General features: G+C 33.1%; 1 protein-coding gene across 7 annotated transcripts in view; it reads left to right on the forward strand.

Moving 5' to 3' along the window:
• SYT1 (synaptotagmin 1) overlaps window positions 1–19,681 on the forward strand; it is a 611,949-nt gene that overhangs the window by 189,033 nt on the left and 403,235 nt on the right. For 3 of the 7 annotated variants that reach the window (XM_058308470.1, XM_058308475.1, XM_071218970.1), the window contains exon 3: window positions 12,405–12,466. The exons of the other annotated variants lie outside the window; for them this stretch is intronic. The gene's annotated coding sequence lies outside the window, so the exon portion shown is untranslated. The remainder of the gene's footprint in view (window positions 1–12,404; window positions 12,467–19,681) is intronic. 7 annotated transcript variants of the gene reach the window in all.

Consider the following 19,681-nt stretch of genomic DNA (forward strand, 5'->3'; position numbering starts at 1 on the left):
TGCTGAAGTGCTTTTTAAATGTTTGTTGGATCTAGTTGGTTTATAGTATCATCAAGTCTTCTATTTCTTTATTGATATTTTTTCTAGATGTTTTATCTATCACTGAAATTGGTGTACTGAAGTTTCCTACAATTAATGTAGAACTATCTCTTTCTCCCTTTAAATCTGTCAATATTTGCTTCATATATTATGTATTCATATATTTTATGTATTCATATAATGTATTCATATATTTTATAAATGTATTCATATATTTTATGTATTCATATAATGTATTCATATATATTATGTATTCATATAATGGCTTCATATATTAAGCCATTAGGTCCATAAGTATTAATAATTCTTATGTATTCTTATTGAATTGATCCCTTTATCTGTATAGAGTGACTTTTTCTACTCCCTTGTAACAGTTTTTGACTTAAAGTCTATTTTATCTGATATTAGTATAGCTATCCCAGCTCTCTTTTGTGTACTACTTGAATGGTATTTATTTTTTCCATTCTTTCACATTCAAGCTAGTGGTATCTTTGAAGGTAAGGTAAGTCTCTTGTAAACAGAAGATAGTTGGGTCATGCCTTTTACCCATTTTGCCAATCTCTGCCTTTTGCCTGGAGAATTAAATCCATTTACATTTAGAGTAACTACTGATAATGCAGGACTTTCTTCTGCCATTTTCCCTTTGGTCTTTGGCTCCTCATACTTTCTGTCCCTCAATTTTTCTGTAATACCACTTCTTATATTTTCTTTGTGGTTACTAAGTGTCTTAAATTTAATATCCTAAATCTATAACAATCAGACATAGTTTGATACCAATTTAATTTCAATACCATACACAAACACTGGTCTTATAATCTTCTATTACCCCACCTTTTTGTCAGACTTGTTACAAATGATATCTTTGTACATTGTCCAAAACCATAGATACATCATTACTTTTTATGTATTTGCATTTTAAAATCTGTAAGAAGTAAAAAGTGGAAGTACATATCAAAAATCAAAATAGAATAGTAATGGAATTTATAATTATATTGTTATCCATATGGTTACTTTTGCCAGCAGTTTTTATTTATTATGCTGCCTCAATCTATTGTCTAGTGTCTTTTCCTTTCAGTTTTAAGAACTCCCTATAGCATTGCTTGTAGGACAGGTCTAGAGATGAACTCCTTCAGCTTTTGTTTTCCTGGGAATATCTTAATCTCTCCCTCAGTTTTGAAAGACTTTCTCACCAGATATAAAATTTTTGGTTGGAAATTGTTTTCTTTCACCACTTGAAATATTTTGTCCCACTGCCTTCTTACCTTCACATGCTCTGATGAGAAATCAGCACTCAATTTTACTGGGACTCCCTCATACATAACACATTATTTTCCTCTTGCAGTTTTCTGAACTCTCTCCTTATCCTTGGCATTCAACAGTTTGGCTATTTTTGTCTGCATGTGGTTCTCTTTGAGTTTGTCTTATTTGAGTTTCATTGGACTTATTGAATATTCATACTTATGACTTTCACTCAATTTTTGAAGTTTTCTGCCATGATTTCTTGACTATTTCTCATGTTCCTTTCTCTTTCTTCTCTTTTTGGGACTCCCATAATGCATATATTGTTACTCTCAATGGTGTCCCAGAGGTCTCTGAGGCTCTGTTCACTTTTTTTAAATGTCTCTTTCTGCTTGTCAGTGTGAGTCATTTCAATTGTCTTGTCTTCAGGATCACTGATTCTTTCTTCTGCCAGCTACAATTTGCTGTTGAAACCCTCTAGGGAATTTTCCATTCTAGTTATGATGGTCTTCAACTGCAGTAGTTCTGCTTGGTTCTTTTTTTTTTAATTTGTCTCTTTTTCGATAGTCTCATATTGCTAATTGTTTTCCTGATAGCCCTTAGTTCTTTTTCTTTGTGTTTTAGTTTATCTCCTTGAGCATATCGAGGATCATTTTAAAAATTCTTTACCCAGTATCCTTTCTGGTGCTCTTCATTGATGTTTACTTAATTTATATATTGTTCCTGTGAATGGGTCACCACTTTCTGTTTCTTTGTTGTTTTTTATGCTTTTGTCGCACACTGTATGTTTTCATATTTTAAAGTGTTAATGCTGATTTTTAGTCTCAGATCAGTCTCTTCTTTAAATTTGTATCCACACCATGATATGACAGAGTTTTTCTTGAATACCAGGGGCTAACAACAAAAACAAAAACAAAAAGCAAAACACATCTTTAACAGTCTTTGCAAATTGGCTCTGCATTTGGCTGGTGCTTTCCTTCAGAATTTAGCCCTCCTATCAAGAAGATCAGCTTGAAGTGAATGTGAAGTGCAGGGTCTTCCCCATCTTTTTTGAGCCTGTGTCTTGATATGGTCTTCTGCTTGCTCATGGTCTTAGAAGTACCCCTGTGTACAGGAATTTGAATGTCCCCTCTACTACCTGTGAAATAGACTTTCTCCCTCTCCACGATGCTCTATTGTATGACTTAAAGCAGGTAATCTTTTGTCCCAGGCCACTTTAACTTAATTGTTTCTTATACTCCTTTAGCTATCCTGTAAACTACTTTCATCTGCAGAGCATGTTCTGGGAGAGTGAGTCCAACATGAATTTCCCATTTCAATCTTTCAGGCTGACATGTGATAGATTGGCACTGACGTACTGTCACTCCAGTATGCACACAGGGGTCACTCATGTCCCCCCAGAACATGGCCAGGGACCTACAATTGGAGTCTAGGCGGCCTCTGAATAGCACCAAGAATGGGGTGTGGGAATGCCAGCAAGGATGACAGAATCTTCTAATGTTTTTAAAGCCACATTTTTTAAAATTCAGCACTTACCTAGTTACTGTAACCCTTTAACTATTTTTTTCAGTTTTGAGGAAGATAGAGATCCCCATTTTTGCCAGTAGTTCAAAGATTCTGTTGGGGAAACACAACGCAGAATTTCTTACGCTACCATCTTTGTTGACTGGAAGTTATAAAGAACTTTTATGATGTTTATTATCTGAAATAATTTTTAAAAATTTTACTGGGCTTTTAGAATTAAGGAAATAAAATCCGTTTAGAGAAATGATAGTATGACTCTTTGCGTTAACATGGACTTTTGTGTTTTTAAGCCATCATATAATATCTTTATGTTAGATTTTTGGTATTTTCTTTTAATATAGTGTTTCACTCATATTTTATAAACTCTAAGAAAAAAATGTGTGTAGACCCTCATGACCACCTAACTGTATTTCCTGCCTAATATAACTCTGAACTATGTAGGAATAAATGTTTTGGAGTTAAAAATAGTTTGACAAGTTTTTATGCTTCTTATAAACATATCCTGAAGTTAGCTTCACAATATTGAATCCTTATATGTAGATAAACCTGTTGTGTTGATCTTTGAATCTTTAGTTTAATGGAAGGTTCCCTGATCTTTCAGCAAAAGCTCCAGGAGGACTGATGATATTAAAGAACTTTGTATATTGAACAGTCCTTGTAAAGGGCTTTTTTAAAATATTTTTTTTGTTTTTTTAAAAAGATACTTAGATTACATAAAATGTTACATAAAAAAATATGCTCCACTCCCCCCACCTCCCACTTTTCCCCACATTAACAACTTATTTCATTAGTGTGGTACATTCATTGCAATTGATGAACATTTTGGAGCATGGCAACTAAGCATACATTATAGTTTACATTGTAGTTTATACTTTCTCCTACTCAACTCTATAGGTTATGGCAGGATATATAATGGCCTGTATCTGTCATTTGCAATGACATCCAGGACAATTCCAAGTCCCCAAAATGCCCCCATACTACACGTTTTTTTCCTCTCCCTGCCTTCAGCTCCTTCCGTGACCACTGTTTCCACATCCATGATATAATTTCTTTCATTGCTAGAATCACAATTAAGTCTATAGTAGAATACCAGTAAATCCACTCTAGTCCATATTTTATTCCTTAATCCTGAGAATTCTAGGATGCTGATGCCCACTCCACCTACAATTGTGAAGGGGCTTTGATCCCATATGGCTTACGGATGGTACTCTCTTACTTACAGTTGTAGACTCTCTCGGTTGCTTGGTATGGCGGTTGTCCTGTAAAGGCTTCTCAAAATTAAAGCTGTTTGTCCTGTTAAGATTAGATATATTTTATTAGATTTAGGAATCAAAGAGACCTCAATAAATCAACTAAAGTAGTCCTTTCCTTTATGGGAATATTGTATTATTTCCATTTTACAGAAGAGGAAATTAAGATGCAGGAAACTTGCTTGAAATACTTTTAAGTTGACATGTCTTGTAAGTATTAGAGGAATGGCTAGAAATATGTTTTCTACTTTCTTTAAGTCCATTCCACTACTCCAGAGACCTTGTTGGAAGAGAGAATATGATTCAAATACAGACAAACCTGAATTTAAATTCTGGCTCCTACACTTACTAACTCCAAAGAAGTTGTGAGCTGAGTTTGCTCATATGTAAATAAGAAATTTAACACCTACTTCACCATGTTCTTGTGAAGATGAATGTGATAAACATATGCAATTTGCTAAAAGAGGCTCATTAAATAGTAGTTATAATTGTTTTTTAAAACCATGATTCTTCTCCAAAAATAGGTATGTATAACTTCCTACAATTAGTCCTTGAAGAGGGTAGTTTTCATGTGAATGCAAAGGTCCAGGTACCTGTGAACCAATTTGTTTTGCTGTATGTAGTCACACACCCTTTTGATTTACCCATAAGCTAGTGTCTTAAAGATAGAAATAAGAAGACGGTTAGTTGAGGACAAGTCTAACATGAAAAATTCCTTATTCTCTATTTTGTTTCTAAAATTGTTTCCCATTTGGACATGCAGCAAAGAGGCTAAATGACTGAAGAAGACTTTCTCTAGGCTATGGTTTTGTCCTGGTAGACCTTGCACTTCAGAATGGCACCATCCTACACTCAAAGTACAGCAAAGCACTGAGGTTGACCTGATCAGCATAGAATCATAAAGAACTCATGTCCTGTCCTAACATCCCACTTACTTGTGTAATGACACTTCTCTCAGTCTGAATTTGCAGCAAACCAAGGTTTAAATTAATCATTTTCTCTCCTCCATCCTGAAAGATATTTAGAGAATTGTTGCCCCACACATTCTCCACCCAACTGCCTCCCTCCCCAAAGTTTGGAAAACTGTGTCAATATTTTTATTTCTTGTCACTTCACCAATGCCTTCTCTTCTGTTAGGAAATATGCATAAGTTATACAGCTACCTTGAAGCTCTTAGTAATCAAAGATAATCAAAGATATTTGATTGTCTTCTCCTATGTATAAATCCAGGCCTCTGAAAATGGGCCAGTTATTTTTTGTTCTCTCCCTTGTGCCTTCCTCCTTCTTTGTATTTCTTCTCCCTTTACCCTCCACTTTCAGCTGCAGAGATACTAATTGTTCCATCACTGGCCCTCCAGCTTTCATATAGGGGTATTTGCACAGTGGTGTGGATTTGAACATAGAATCATGGAAGACATTCTGCTTTGTTCAGATAGAGCTGAGAAAGTGGCCTCTGCTCACTCTGCAGTGGATCAGTGCAAAGCTTATTTCAAGCCAAAACTTCAGGTTCCCATAAGGCTGTTTGAATAGAGCATTCTTGCTAATGAACTATGTACCTTTGACTCCATTTGACAAGTTCCCTATCCTTTATTCCCCAAAGCACCTGGAAGAATAGGACCATGAGAATAAAGACAAGGTAGGGGCATCACAGAAGTCCCAGGATCAACAACCAGGCTTGATGTTTGAGAAGTCAAATTTTTAAACATTTTATGTAGTAACATGTATGCCACACTAAAGTTCCCATTTTTGTCACCTGCCAATCAGCATTGCTGTTTACTTTCTGAACCCCCATGATTGCATCATGGGGTTTGGTGCTAAACTAAGCTCAGAGAACAGCAAAGCACTGAGGTTGACCTGATCAGCATAGAACTATAAAGATCTTTATCATATCCCAACATCCCACTTATCTCCATTAACTGATGGGGGTGTATTGAGCAACTACTCATTTAAAGTACTGTGTTATTGTAGGAAAACACAAATGTATGGTACAAGACCTCCTGTAGCTGTCAAGTCAAAACCAACATAGATGAAGCTGTGGAAAATAATGAGATCACATATAAATCAATGCTAAATTGTGGGTTACAGAATGTAAGTGCCCTACAAGTTTGTAGAAAAGAAAACTCATGAGGAAGTCAGTGTTGATTATGGAAGGCCTCATGAAGGTGTCAACAATTGTACAGGTGGGTCTTGAATTAAATAGCTCTTCATGGAATTACATATAAACCTAAAAGTTTATTCAGCACTCCCTTCTCTAAGATGAACAGTCCCAATTCTATAACCTTATAGTACAAAAGTCACTTACATAAACTCCTGCTCTTTTATGGCTCCTTTTGAACACTCTCCATTTCTGTTCATTTGGGGATTCTACAGGTGGAAGCAAAGAGTGTGTCACTCGATTATGATAAAAAGATCAGGTAAAGATATCTAGGTCTGCATGGCTGTATCAATAGTGCATGTAAATGTTACCTCATACATAAAAAACCATAAATCACCATTTACATTCTACTTGTATATCAGTGCTGGCTTTCAACAGGACTTGTTTTCCATTACTTGAATCACTGCATTGTTCCTTTATTCACCTTTTCATTAAAAAACCCTCCTATCATGCTATTCTTATCTACAAAAATGTTCAGTTGCCCATTTTAATAAACAGAACTATATAAAGAGTTACTTAGATCATCATGGCACCTTGGAGAATCACCTTTTCATCCTCTTATTTCATAGCTGATGAAATTGAGGTCAAAAAAGACTAAGCAATTTGTCTAAGGTCACACACTGGACAGAGGCCGAGTCATTACTAAAATAAGTTACATGATGCTAAATTTTACATTTGTCAATACACTATACCATTCATTCAACAGGCATTTATTTGTATGGCAGTCAGTATGCTAAAGACTGAAAGCCAGCAGTGGTCCCCTTAGGTATAATGCTGCATCTGCCACTCACGTTTCTGTAAAGTTCTCCCTCAGGGACATAGCTCATTGTGACTTTCTGCTATACTTTTTTTTCCAAATAGTTTTATTTCTTCATGCTTGATAGTGCTCTTATCTTCACTCAGTCCCAATTAACTTTCCCAAGTTTCTCATTTAATTAATTTCCATCCTCCTTTTCAAGGTACAAACTGGCTCTCCTCTTTAGAGCCATTCTGTTTCATTATTATCCCCCCATTCTAACGTAATTATTTAGAGTATAATGAAAATGTTAAACATGGTTGAACCCAGTATGTGATTATTGTACCTATGACTGCCAACAAATGTTTTAGTAAGTGTTGACTTGTATTAGAAAGCAACAAAAGAATGTGATACTCCTTCTTTCCCTGCCACCCTTTTTAAAATTTTGGTTAGCAAACATGTATTTCCATAACACTGATGAAAGGCTGGTAGACTGAAGCCTCATAATAGCTGTCAATGGTTAGACACCAAAGAGAAAAGATGGGAGGATTCCTTTGCCCTAAATATGACATATGATCTTTTGGTCTGCTACCCCTATCCACAGAATCATAGATACCCATTGTGATAGCATTTATTAATATTTAGAGAACATTTGTTTGTTTACTCTGTTATTGGAATTATTTTCCACATATTTAGCTTAATACTCTCTAATAGTACCCAGATAAATATCAATCACTATCTTTTACAGTTATAGACTGAAGAAAACAATCTTGTGCTTAATGACCAAAACAAAAATAGCTATGATTCAGTGAAATATTTTGTAGTATTGAAAAATAGCACTTTATTTTTAATATTTTAGAGAGAGCTCCGTAGTCTGTTTCTAGATGTACCTATTGTTTACATTTTATCCTGTATCTTTGGTCATTCTCTCTCTATGTATATATATATTTCTCATATCTTTTTCTGAACCAATTAAAAATAAATTGGGGGGTGGGGAGTAAATTGGCGAAGCAGATTTGGCTCAACTAATAGAGCGTCTGTCTACCATATGGGAAGTCCAAGGTTCAAACCCAGGGCCTCCTGACCTGTGGGGTGAGCTGGCCCACATGTAGTGCTGATGAACACAAGGAGTGCTGTGTCACACAGGGGTGTCCCCCGTGTAGGGAAGCCACACGCACAAGGAGTGCACCCTGCAAGGAGAGCCGCCCCATGCGAAAAAATGCAGGCTACCCAGGAGTGGCACTGCACACATGGAGAGCTGATGCAGCAAGATGATGCAACAAAAAGAGACACAGATTCCCGGTGCTGCTGGCAAGAATGCAAGTGGACACAGAAGAACACACAGCGAATGGAAACAGAGAGCAGACAAGGGGGAGGGGAGGGGGGAGGAAGGAAGAGCAATAAATAAAAATAAATCTTTAAAAAAAAAAAAAAAGAAGAGTAAATTGGAGACATAGTGTGCCTCATCCTAAATATTTTAGTATGTATTTCAGTGTGTTTCTTAAGAACAAGGATATTCTCTTACATTACAAAGGACAGTTATAAAACACAGGCAATTTACTGCTGACATGATACAATTATCTAAATCACAGTCCACATTCAAATTTCATCCACTGTCCCACTAATGCACTTAATAGCTTATTGTTTTGTACAGTTGGTTCAGAATTGAATCCAGAACCATGAAACACATTTAGTTGTCATGAAATGCTTTATTTTGCATTTAAAAGTTTACTTTCAGTCAGTGCTGACCGGGATAGTGTCTCTTTTTAAAGTAATCTCTTTTTGCTGACTGCCATTCCAATAATAAGGATTTAAACCAAAAGAAATCTAACAAAATCCTTTAGGATTAGTGATAACATGTGCTGAGGAAATGGCATATCAATCCAAGCCTGTGTTCTAGCCACAAGTTTTGACATCAATATTTTACAGTTTTGAAGCTTAAAATCCAAGAATAGAGATTATGTTACCACAGCAGTCCACCTGGGGCTGGTAGGATAATTTTATAAGTAACCATGTTGTAAGGATTCAGAGGAAACTCTTGAAAACCAACACTAAATAAATCTTTAGTGCAGGGCTATGCTAATGAAAGCTCACTTAAAATCAATATTTTCATCAAAATTAAATGTTTGAGATGCTTGAAAGCAAAGTTTGGATGTAAATAATCAGTTGTCATCCTTGAAAAGAATTCCCCAAAAAGAAAAGACTTGTGACAGTACACTGCTAAATTTCTAATATTAAAATAAATACAAATAGTTGTCTCTTCCCCAAAACACAAGAAAAGTAAACTATTTACTGTCTTTATAATTGCTTCTTGGCCTTTTGGCTAAAATCAAGTGAGTATTGTATTTATAATACCTAAAGCATGAAATATTTTGCTTAATTCTGTAAATGGAATTATACTTAGGGCTACAGAGTATCAGCAGTTTGCTCTCTAACCATTATTAAAACAGCAATCTCCTAAGTCTCAGATGGCTTGAATATGACACTGGATGAAAACAGCATTAAAGAGGCATCAGCTTTACTGATTATGAGTGCATATACTATTTTATGAAAAATATATAAACCTAACTAAATAGATTTGTGTTATTTTTTTAAGTGTTGTACCAAGACAAAAGTACCAAGCCTCGATACAGGAAAATGTCTTAGTCAGACCTACTGATACATACCACTTTCATTACTGAAAAGCCAAATAGAAGATGGAAGGTGCAAAATAATCCTGCTATTTTCACTTTTTCTCTAAAATGAAGAGAAGTGCTTATACATGCAAGAATGTAGCAACCAGAAAAACACTGTGCACATCCATATTCAGCATATAGATTAAAAATAAAATAGTTTGTCCCTACAGTTGAACAGGCTTGTCCATTCATCCTTGTGATGGAGCTGCATGCAAAACCAAAATGAAATCAAATCCCTGCAGATGGCTCAGTAAGTCACAAAAATTGTTTAACCCTTTGGGAAGACTGCACCTTTGTAAGAGTAATGCACAATATACATACATATATTTAAGAATTCTCTTTTTGTGTGAATAGAAAACCTTTGTTTTCTCCAACAGTTCCCCACCCCTCTTTTTCTCATAAACAGTGCCATGTCAGTCTTTTTACCTTAATGTGTATACCCATAAAATCTTCTTATAATTTTTTTTATAAGAAAAGGGTCAGTATAGTGCAACTATCTATAGAATCTTATCTAAAATTGTTTGTGGCTCAAAATCGTATTATAAGAAGCAGCTAGGTACAATTTTACATGGCTCTTTCTAATGGATTTTATTAGAAAACAGTTGAATTTCAAGCAGGTCTAGAATGAAAGCAGATCTTGGAGGCTTAACTATTAAACAGATGCAAAAAAAGAAGCTTTGGAAAAATAGCTATCACTTCAGATATTTTCCACTGAGTATCTATGTGAGCCAATAGCTAAAGCTGCTGGCATTATATTTCTGTAGTTCTGCTGAAAATAGACACTATGAGAACTCTTAAAACCAAGCAGCATGCCTCTTATGAACCTACTTTTAAATATTTCATCCTTTCATGGTATTTATTCTACTTAAAATTTTTTTTTTTGCAATAAATATGATAACATATTAAGGTACTTGTCTCTAGCAGTGTAAAACTCTTCTTATATGAGCTGCTAACATGTCAAACTAAATCAGAAATTCTTGACATCTTTATTACATTAAAGCAATTCCTAATACTGACTCTTAGGAAGAGTTTCATTATATGGCTTTCTAAACTGAAACAATCTTTTAAATGCCATGACACTCAATTATTTTTCTCCTGGCACCTGATGGATTTATAATATATATATAATATGTATGATATATACTGTATGTCATATTTTATATGTTCTATATATGATGAGACATTATGTTTTACTCTTTAACAATCAACCACTTCAGAAATTTTTTATATGATATCTTTTATTTCTAATCTTGGCCCAAAAGGTAATTGTAAGCAATAGTCATACTTGTTGGAAGGAAAAGGGTAAAATCATGAAGATTTCCAATCAGGTTTTACAGAATTCCACCTCTGAAATTCTCCGTATACTTCTACTATATTAATTCCTGGCCACAAATTACATCTGAAACTCTAAAAGATTGAGGGGAAATAGCAGCACAAAACATGTGAAGGAGGCATGGGGAAATGTATAAAACTGAATATGTGACTCCCAAACTATATTGGGAGTATTGAAGTTTAAAACGAAGGTAAAGAGAAGATTTTATATTTGTTTTTAAAGTTGATATTCTTCAACACATTAATATTATTTTTCCACCAATTTATATTTGTCTACAAGTTTAAACACATTTCCTCTGTGTAGATATTTAATAAGCATCTATTGAAAATTTTGAAAATCGCTTTAAAAAGACATGTCTGCATCTTAGCATGGGCTTTGACAAAAGTCAACATACATTCAGTTGTGAGCTCAGTAATAATGATAATCTTATATTCCATGCATTGTGCCATGTGTTAAAATAGGATTAGGTTGTATCTAGACATTGATTTGGCTCTGAAAGTAGACAGATATGTACAATGTATTTATGTGTTCACAGCTTCAATGAAGAATATCAAACTCAAAAGTAACATGAAATTTACAACATTGGTTTATAATAATCAAACTGATTTTTAATATAGCCACAAGCATTTAATTGACTAATAGTTGTATAATTCCTCTTTTCATTGAATATAATATTATAATATTCTCTCAAACAATGCCTAACTAGATTTAGTATTATTCCAGCTTTCAAATTATACAACTATGATGTAGGAAGCATGATTTATTTTTTACAAAATCAGTACATAAATTAGTTATAGAATTTTTTTAAAGATTTTTTTAATTTCCCTCCCCTTCTCCCCCTCCCCCATTGTCTGCACTCTGTGTCTATTTGCTGTGTGTTCTTCTGTGTCTGCTTGCATTCTTGTCAGTGGCACTGGGAATCTGTGTCTCTTTTTGTTGCATCATCTTGCTTTGTCAGGTCTCCATGTGTGTGGTGCCACTCCTGGGCAGGCTGCGTTTTTTCACACAGGGCAGTTCTCCTTACAGGGCACACTCCTTGCGCATGGGGCTCCCCCTACGTGGAGGACACCCCTGCAGAGCACGGCACTCCTTGCGCACATCAGCACTGTGCGTGGGCCAGCTCACTACATGGTCAGGAGGCCCTGGTTTGAACCCTGGACCTCCTATGTGGTAGGTGGATGCGTTATCAGTTGAGCCAAATCCACTTCCCAGTTATAGAATCTTGAGCGCTAACTCTTCAAACCAACTTTAAAATCCCAAGATATATATTTATATGGTTTTATATTTGTATATATAGAGTAAGATTTTTAAGTAGAAATCTTAAATCATAAAAATTTAAAAGTTATGTTTTTGGCATTCATAAATGATGCTGAACAATGTAGTGCCATTAACTGTGTAGCATGATTCTGAACTAGTAATCACTGAACCACTGTATGTATTGTTTCCCTTTTAGGAAAAAAAAGGGAATTCTGAAAGAAAGAAAAGAGAAATTACCACTGAAATTTTAAGGGAATAGTAAGTACTTTAATTACATAATAATTATAATAGAGCTTCTATAAAATTAGAAGATCCTACAAATTTCTTTTATAGAAATATTCACCTTTAAAATTTTATAAAATAATAAATATGCTTGGACATCAATTTCAGTTTTTTGGATTGAATTGTAAATCATTTATCCTATAATCCTCTTAGGTAAAAGACTAGGGTTATCCTTGTAATACATCTATGTAGCAAAAAGTGTTTATGTTGACACCATCATATCTTTTAACATATTATTTATTATTTCAAAATCTGAAGAAAATAAAGAAGTAACAAATAAAATTTCACCAGTTCAACACCTTATTTTTTCTGTCTATGATATAAAAGTTGTTCATTTTAAACAAAATTTTGAGCAGAATTGATATGCTTCATTTATCTGTTTATGGTCTAATCATGGTTGCAGAATGAAAAATATCTGTAGGCTTATAATATTTAGCTACTTTCATTAGTACATTTCTTTCTAATAGTCTCAGGACGTAACTATGAAATCTATTTTCTTATTTAGCTCTTATTTGATAATGATAATAGTTTTCCTAAATATGCTTTTATTAAATAAAATTAAATACATTCTTGATGACATCTTTAGAGTGGACTTAGTGACATTGAAAAAATTTCCTAAATGCTGACGATTACACATTTTGAATATGTGAACATCAGAAGTAATAAAATAGTAGATAGAAAAGCAAAATGACCCCTGTTGAATTATTTTTAATACTATAGGTGTTTGGAAATAAATTTGCAAATGCAATTCTCTAAAATTTAAAACAAGGTAAATGTTGTGAATAAAAGAAAATGATAAATCTATACCTTGGTATATTCCAAATATAATAAATTTCAATGGAAGGGATGTAAGTGATATATAAAAAGTAAAAACATAAATTTTCTAGGATATGTATGAATTACACTTACCTAATAAAATTTTCAAACTCCATAAAGCCTTCATATATAAATCGGCCTCTTAATATAGAATGATTAAATATGTTATCATAGTTATGAGATACATATGCAGTTTCTCTTAAATCTATTTTATTGATATATTTTTTGAAGTGTGACAGCAGCAGGGGGAGAAGGTTGTTTCTTTTGCTCTCCTATCTGACTATTATTGATGTGCAACTTTACTTTTATACTAAGCATTCTACCCCGTATTTTTTACTATACTTATAGATGATCATACCCTTTAAATTTTTAAGAGGTTTATAAAATCCAAAATACATTTTTGACTCTCTGAAAAACTGTTCATTGATTTTAAAAAACAAATATGAAGCACGCTTTTGAGATGGTAGAGCAGTTTATGAACATGTTCACAGAGTCTGAGGATAAAAAAGATAATTTAAGAATAGGTTTTCCTATTATATCTGAAAAACCCTGCCAATCTGAATTGCAAGTCCTTGGTAGATGAGGAATTTCTTTTTGACATAGTTCTTTTCATCATCTTATTGACCAAAGAAGTCATTTGGCCAATATATAAACATTTCTCAACACCTATCAATTGTTCCACAGTAAGCCTAGACTCTCTTGAACTTTACTTTCTTTTTTTATAATTCAGTTTTAAAACATAATTTCAATTCTAATTATTCATTGGGGAAAAGTTTAATTTTTAACTGGAAAAATCAGGGTTATTTATTTTAAGCTCTTTATGCAAGAACTAGATAATACCTACCCTACTCTCCCACAATTTCTTAACCCTTTTATAATTTCGCTGTGAGAAGACATTGATGACTAGTTTTCTAATTAATGTATATGTTATTTGGTTTGTTATTCAAATGTAACATATAAGTTAATTTTAACTGTAACTTTCATAATTGCTTTTGAAATAGAATTCAACATGGCATACTTTGAAGGGATCTCATTCAAATACTGAGAATTTCTGTTCTTTTAGAATATCCCTAGAGAAAAACTGTATGTGCTTCCAAGACAGAAATAGTGCCTCTTCTTGGTACATTATGGTTGGGGCAGATTTTCCTTTCAGCTTATAATTGTCTGTTATTTGACAACTACATGCTAATTCACTCACATGCAAGTAAAAATGACTCTTAATGCAAGCCCTTATAATAAAAATGGGTAGTTCATTACTAAAAATTTTTATAAAATATTGTAAAGAGAAATACTTTGAATTAAAATGGAATTATTAAAATGTAAGTGTCTTGATACTGTCTTAACCTCCAAAGAGTTCATGAGTTACGGGAAGCCAGTACATAGAATAAAACATGTTATTAGGTGAAGACACTAGAGAATGCAGTGACCACTTTTTTATCTTTATCTGTACAATATGAAACTGTTTGCAAGTCAATGAATAATGAATGAGTTTTTATAATTTGTATTTGCTTCAAAGCCTTAAAAAGGAGAGATTTTCAGGATGTGAAGTGCCATAAAACTCCTATAATCTTGCCCCAAAATGCATAGCTTAAGAACAATTTATAATTGATTAAAATATTATTAAAGATCATTAAAGCACATTGCATCCATATTTCCTACAGTTTTTGTGCTCAGAAAGATCAGGAATTTAAAGGGAAAAAAACATTGAAAATTATGTTTTAAAATACTAATTTTCCTCTTATCACAGAGCACTCAGTGTTACTTTCAAAAACTCCATGGGCCTGTTCCGCATAGACTCTGATTACATTGGATAATAATAATAACAAATAGAATACAGTTTTTAAAAAAGCATTCAGATGTTCAGGCACCCTTCTTGAAAACTATTGACATTATCCTAGATTTGCTAAACCTCTTTAAATACTACTGGGAGTTGATGTTCTAAATGAAAACATGCCAGCTATTAACAACTATCTTTCTAGCACACCAAATAGAGCAAGAAATTTTTGGTAAGAAAGATCCTAATGAAAGTCAGTTTTGACCAAGGAAATTTTTGTGATTCATTAGAGAATAAACGTACTTGCAAACACACCTCTGTATGTTTCAGTTAGTCAAACCTGTCCAAATTTAAACTAGCAAGTCCTTGGAGTCAAAAAGTTTAAGTTGGTATGTATGTCTTTGCACATGTCTAACAGTGGTATATAGCTAGAGAAAATATAGAGGTTAGACCATTATAATAGTCTCCTTTTATAGAGATTGTCTCATCTAATATTCTTATTTATAGAGGGCCAGATAGGCCAGGTCATTTAGCTAAACTCTCATATCTAGCAGCAGAGCTGAGACAATTTCTGGCCTAATTAAGCATCCACTATTTTTTCTATCTGTCATATTGACTGAACGTGCTTATACATAAAACGAGAGTCTCAGAACTGTTCGGGATGTCTCTTGTTCACATTTTACAACTTTTTCAACCAACACTCCAATGAGTGTTGTTTTTTTTTAATGAAATTTTATGTAAAAAACTCTTCACTTCGTCTTTACCTATCTAGAATTCTTTATGTAGATCATCAGGATAATGTCTATAACAGAAATAATTATACATATAAAGAGAGAGTTCAGGAACCTGAGTTCTAGTCTTAGATACTTCCAACTCCCGATCATAGTGAGGAATCTCTGAGCATAGATGAAGGTGATGGCATTCAAGATCACACAACTGAAATACTGCTGAGTGATAAAAATATACAATAATAACATATACTGTACATACAATCTGCCATCAGCAACTGTTAGGCATTTTTCATTTTTATTCTGTTTTCTCATCTAGATAATGAAATAAATATCTCCCAGCTTACTCCCCAAGTTTTGCTTGAGATCAAATTATATATATCAGGATCCCTATAGTGCTATTTAATTATAAGTTATAGTTGTTGCATTATTATTATAAAATATGCATTATATTATTATAAAAAGAACTCCCTTTGGCCTGAAAATTTGCCTTTACTCTTTTGATAGTCAAACATAACATTTTATAAGAGTGTGTTGCTCTTGAGAACTAAGTTCATTGATTTCTGCCTTATACAATAATGATCATCCAGAAAAAAAATCCCTTTTCCCTGAATTTGTAATTTATTCTTAATTCCTGATCAACTTTCTCACACATACGTCTGAGAGAGACTTAAAAAAGAAAGGGATTTAGTTAAGGAATGGAATATTTATTGGGCACTTTTTTGTGTATGTGCTCGAGTAGGCATAGGATTAAATTTCATTTAATTCTCAAAGACCTCTTCCTATGTTATCATGATTTTATAGATGTTGAAAGTGAAGATTAAAAGCCTAAAAAAGCTAGGCTAATTAGTAATCAAAGAATTACAGTTTGAATTCTGGTCTTTTTCTTACCCCTTTCCAAGTTACCACTCTTAACTAAACACATCACAACTGATCAAAACAAGACATATGCCACCTTCCTATAAGAATGACAGCATCACGGATGGTGTGGCAAGTAAGGAAAAATAATATATTTCAAATGACTATTGTATGTATGATGTTGCTTTTCTTTACCACTTATTATTAAACATTAGATTGCATCATGCAATTTTGTCCTTCAGATGCAAAATTAACCACAGCAGAAGAATTCAATTATTAACAATAGCTATTTTTAAATAGAAAAGTAGAACCTACTCATTGTATTTAGTTCATATCAGTGAGACCATACAGTTTTCATCCTTTTATATCTGGCTTATTTCACTCAACATAATATCCTCAAGGTTCCTCCATGGTTCCTCCTAAATAGAATGAGTAGACTTATAGAGTTGGATTATGAAGTATAGGTTGATGGAAGATGGAATGTGGGATGAGAAGGTGAGAAGATGTTGGATGTATGCAGAAAGCTTAATAAAATCAAATGTAAATATGTGGCAATGATTGGACATGATGGTAACACTTTATAATGAATGTAACAAACACTGTTGATTTATAGTTGTGATAGTGGTTGAAATGAGTAACCTAGGGAGATTTAATGTTAGTTGGAGGACAGCTGGAGGATAATATAGAGAATGTATAAAAGTGCTTTTGGTGGTAGGTAAGGATTGTGGTTAATAGTATATATACAGGAATGTTATTTTACTAGAAGGAGTTGAGAATGTGGTGATAGGTGGGAAAAAATAACTAATGTAATTTTAGACAATAGCTAATAACAGCACTGTAATGTTATTGTAGAAAAAAACAAAGTTGGAACTATATTAATGCTAAAGATCCAGAAAATATGGGGTTTGGTTTTGGGAGATATGGATACGATTAAGCATTTTTTTTTCTCTTCTTCATTATTTCATTAATAGGGAGACCTAGACTATGTCATTTAACTAATCTGTGTATCTTTCTGAGCACTGTGGGAACAATTGAGTTAGGCAGTTGGAATTAGATGAGATAAAAGTGCCTGAACAGAACTTTTTAGGAGTAATGCTTCCATAACTTGTTGAGCTTCTATTTTCTGTTATTTTATATTTTTGAATTTTAAATAAATGTATTTTTTCAGAAAAGAAAAATAGAACCAAAATTAAAATGGATGATAGCCATAAGGATAAAAGGTCATGTATGGGAAAAGAACTATATTTATTTTGTTTGTAAATTAAATAACAATAAAATGGATGCTAACAGTATTTGCTTCTTAGATTGCTATGCATACAACATTATCTGGACTTATTATCTCTAAATACTTTCTTTAGTATGATTTTGGAAATCCCTTTCATTATTAGACAAATGCTATTGAGTACTTGCTGTATACATTACTCTAGATACTAGAGATATAGGCGTGAACAAAGCATAGTCTCTGTGACCATGTAACTTATATTTTAAAGTAATTACATATATTGGAATGTTTACTTCATAGAGAGAATAAAAGTACTATTTACTTACAGTAAAAGGCTATCTTCTCAAGATATTCATCTGATTAACCATCATCAGAATCACTTTATATTTTTATTCATCAAATAACTGAGAGTTTTGTAGCTTTCTTTGGGACATTGAGTATGATGGATTTCCCACAATCATTATTATACATGATAAAGTTAAAGCTAATCAATATTTTATGACTTAGGGTGGAAGTTCCAATTTCCTACAACACTGAAGATAAAGTCTTCTATTATTTTATGAGAGTATAGCTTGGAAACTCACTTTCTGGGATGCAAGATGAAATCTGGTTTGGACACAGTGAGATGCATGTAGGTTTACTCTGAGTGGGGTCCTCCATAATTCCTCATCTTGAAGGCTTCTTCCCCCTTAAAACAAAATATGAAATTTTGCAATATCAACCATAGGACTCCCTTTCAGGGAGGTCAGTCAGATTTGAGACATTGTGACAGGCTTCATGGCCCTAAACATAAGCTGAAGCAGTATGTAATATGACTTGAAGGGTGTCAAAATGGTTTGATACCCTGCCATGAAATTACTTCCTTCAGAGTCTGAAATGGGTTCATTTTCTTCAGAAGAAATAGGACTAATCAAATCATAGGCTGAGCATGTTTCTGGAAATAAATTATGCCCTATACATGTTATTACAAACACATTGTATAGTTAAGGGTAGTTTTAGGTCATTACATAGTAAAATGATATACTCTCCTTTTAAAAAAGTAAATAAAATTTTATATGTGATATCTGTTATTTAAATCATAAAATTATTCTTTCACCAAAGAAATTTTAGACAACAAAATTGCTTCCTTTGCTGCTTTTTCTCTCAAGATAAAAAATATTTAATGGATTTCTCCACATTTAACTTCTTCAATTAATTATTCTCTGTTGATAAATTCCAACTCCACCATTTTAGTTTCCTTTATCGTTTGGGTCATTCTTTTGCAAATACCATAAAAATCCCTTTATAATACTGATATGGAATATCAATACCAACATCACTCCCCATTTTAATGTCAAATTGTGTTCTATTTCTAAAAGATAAATATATCTCAATTTTAGTAATAACATTGCTATATCAGCAAAATACAATTCATGGTACTTTATCATTTTTTTCTCCTTTGTTTAAAATTAATTGGTACATATATTACTAACAATTTTATTTCTTTCCTATTCCAAAAATATGAAAAACCTGTTTCAGCATTTGCTCCATGTACATTTCAGCAATTATTTCCTCTGTTCTTATTAATATGATTTGCTTAACCCTGTTATTGTTTTTATTTTCCAGTTTCAAAAATAATGTTTTTGAATTTGTACAAAATATTTCAGACTGAAAGAAAGCTGTCTCTAAACAAATGCTCAAAATACATTTGGTTGACTAATTCATAGAGCCCCCAAAAGTGATATATTATGAATTTTCCATAGTTTAAATATATTATAAGAAATAATTCTTAGCAACAGTTTTGCAATTTGCTT

This window comes from Dasypus novemcinctus, chromosome 12 (genome assembly GCF_030445035.2).
Source record: "Dasypus novemcinctus isolate mDasNov1 chromosome 12, mDasNov1.1.hap2, whole genome shotgun sequence".
Taxonomy (NCBI): domain Eukaryota; kingdom Metazoa; phylum Chordata; class Mammalia; order Cingulata; family Dasypodidae; genus Dasypus; species Dasypus novemcinctus.